The 2,282-nt window shown below is 39.3% G+C and overlaps 1 protein-coding gene and 1 long non-coding RNA gene across 5 annotated transcripts in view; one reads left to right on the top strand and one right to left on the bottom strand.

Annotated features, from left to right (window-relative positions):
* Positions 1 to 1,218, bottom strand: part of LOC119586468 (BTB/POZ domain-containing protein 7-like) — a 32,378-nt gene extending 31,160 nt beyond the window's left edge. For 2 of the 4 annotated variants that reach the window (XM_037935202.1, XM_037935204.1), the window contains exon 1: positions 1,134 to 1,218. The gene's annotated coding sequence lies outside the window, so the exon portion shown is untranslated. The remainder of the gene's footprint in view (positions 1 to 1,133) is intronic. The other 2 variants (XM_037935203.1, XM_037935205.1) reach the window with 1 other exon arrangement.
* A 355-nt stretch (positions 1,219 to 1,573) lies between these two features.
* The window catches only part of LOC119586470, a 4,575-nt gene continuing 3,866 nt past the window's right edge, over positions 1,574 to 2,282 (top strand). Inside the window, exon 1 of the long non-coding RNA XR_005229953.1 lies at positions 1,574 to 1,789. This is a non-coding gene — a long non-coding RNA (uncharacterized LOC119586470). The remainder of the gene's footprint in view (positions 1,790 to 2,282) is intronic.

Here is a 2,282-nt window from a genome sequence, read left to right as displayed (position 1 = left end):
AAGTGGAATAAAAATAACAAGAAATTCGTTAAAAAATCTCACGAATGAAAGGAATTTAACCCATGTCATAGCAAAATATTGTGAGCAAAAATATTATTAGGGTATGAACTTTGAGTCATTTTTCATAATACTACAGGAGCTTACTTCTTTTCCCACCCCACTACAAATAAGGGTTTTGCTCTAATAAAGAAACGAAAGCATTTCCTGAATATAGTTTCATTGGTATTCATGCTTTTGCTTATCGCTAAGATATAACTATTTGCAAAACTTTACAATACAGAGCAGTTGTGGTATCCAAGAACCTACTTTGTTTATCAACATATACTCACAATATTTGGAACCTACCACATAAACAAAGTGTTTTCTCTTACAAATGTTAATCCCTTTACCAGATGACTTCCATATTCTGGCATCACTTCTATGATTAATTTTAGAATTAAGAATAAATATTATATATACTCTTTTATTTAGATGCTTTCACTTATTCAGTCTCAGCTTTAACTACTAATTTTGTAAGAATATGAAAGTTTCTATTATAGCTAGTATAAATTCAATATATCTCTGAATACTGGATTTACAATTTCAATCTACTACCTTTCTGTAAAATAGGAATTCATTTTCTGTTTTGCTTTCTGAAGGAAATGCCCAAGAATACGTCCTAAATAGCTATCTTCTGGGCTCTTTCTCCAAGCAAAGAAGTATGTAAATAGTTGTATCAAGAAGAATTAATGCTTAAATGTCAATTTTCTGAGTTAATTGTTTTCAAAACCTAAATGCATTTAACTTGACTACTGGAAGAAACTGCTAATCCACACACAACCTGCCACTCTTTATTTCCACATTCTCCTTCGAGATGACCATTTGGAGGCAAGAATTACGGATTATCCGAAACGCCGGGACATATTACTTCTATTGAAACAGAGAGAAGCGCAAAATTGGCTCTAAAATAAGGGAAAAATATCATTTCCATGGCGGACTCTCGGATCAGGTTGAACGCCCCCTCAAACAGTCGCAGTGTAAACATAAGTCTATTTTCCCCCTTTGGGGCCGAATGTCGCCTTTTTTCCTCCGTAATATAGGCCTTCGATACTCTTTCTTCTCTTTCCACTCATTAAAAACGTCTAAAGACTCACCCAACTGTGCGAAAACACTTCATGAAGCTGGACTCGCCTGACATGTCCTGCATCGACAACAACAGTCCACAGAAAACTATTCAATAACGTGTCCGAAATGTTGGCCTCTATTCAACCCTGTAATTAGGAAACGAACTCGATACTTAGGGGGGGAAATACATCAGGGGAATTCGAAATAATATTTTCAATACTCTCCATAGCCTTAAGATAAAGACTTGTCTTATGATCGGTTATTTCATCCCTAGAAAGTATATAAAATGCAGGCAAAGTCCATGTGTGTTGCTTGTAATCGAACATCTATAACCAAATCGTAATTCCTCCTATAATCTAACTCTCGTCGATCTTTACTTCAAGTATCATACAATTTCCAACTTAGAAATACATCAAGATCTTCTGCGACAACAGAAAGAGGTCCCGTGTTGCACTACCAACAAAAAAGAGGAAAGAACCAGGAGGGAGAACCGCCGCCCCAGCCTGGCTTCCACCTTCGCCATTTTCCACAAGGAGAGACCGAGAGAAACACACTTTCCTCTTCCGCCAAGATGTTCGCCGCTAGGAATGCCGTGAGCAGGATCGCACAGGCCAGCAACACCATGGTGATGGCGAAGAGAACTAACGTCATCTCTGGACCACCGAAGAATAAGATTAGTACTTTGGTAAGTCGGACGATCCTCTTTCCGGGGGTTAGTGAGCCGGGAGGGCGATCAGCTGATCGCTCGGGAGAGGTGCAGTTGTACGAGGAAAATATCCTTCAGAGGCTAGGGTTGTGCAATTTTAGCCTTATTAGAGGTATCGGAGCCTCCTGTAGCAGAAGTGATCGCATATGAAGTGTTGGGTAATGGTTCTGTGGTATTGCGTCATCGTCGGAGATGATTATTTATAGCAGCTCCTACCCGGCGATATCATTGTAAAACCCAAATAGGCCGCAGTGTCTCTCACAATATGGATTTTCTCTGCTAATTGGTTGTGTTCTATTCGCCGAAATTTGCAGTGATCTATGAGGATAGTTCCACAATTAGCCAACCTTGATAGTGAATCAGTTCAAGTGTTTCTCTGCTTGGTCAGTCCAGGCTCTTATCATACCAGCATATGCATGAAGTGTTTTTTAGCCGTTGCCATTGTTGGGTTTTCAGGTCATAGGCAGTGCTC

Source organism: Penaeus monodon, chromosome 21 (genome assembly GCF_015228065.2).
Source record: "Penaeus monodon isolate SGIC_2016 chromosome 21, NSTDA_Pmon_1, whole genome shotgun sequence".
In the NCBI taxonomy this organism is placed as follows: domain Eukaryota; kingdom Metazoa; phylum Arthropoda; class Malacostraca; order Decapoda; family Penaeidae; genus Penaeus; species Penaeus monodon.
Note: the sequence above shows the minus strand (reverse complement) of the source record. Positions and strands in the feature narration are given on the sequence as shown.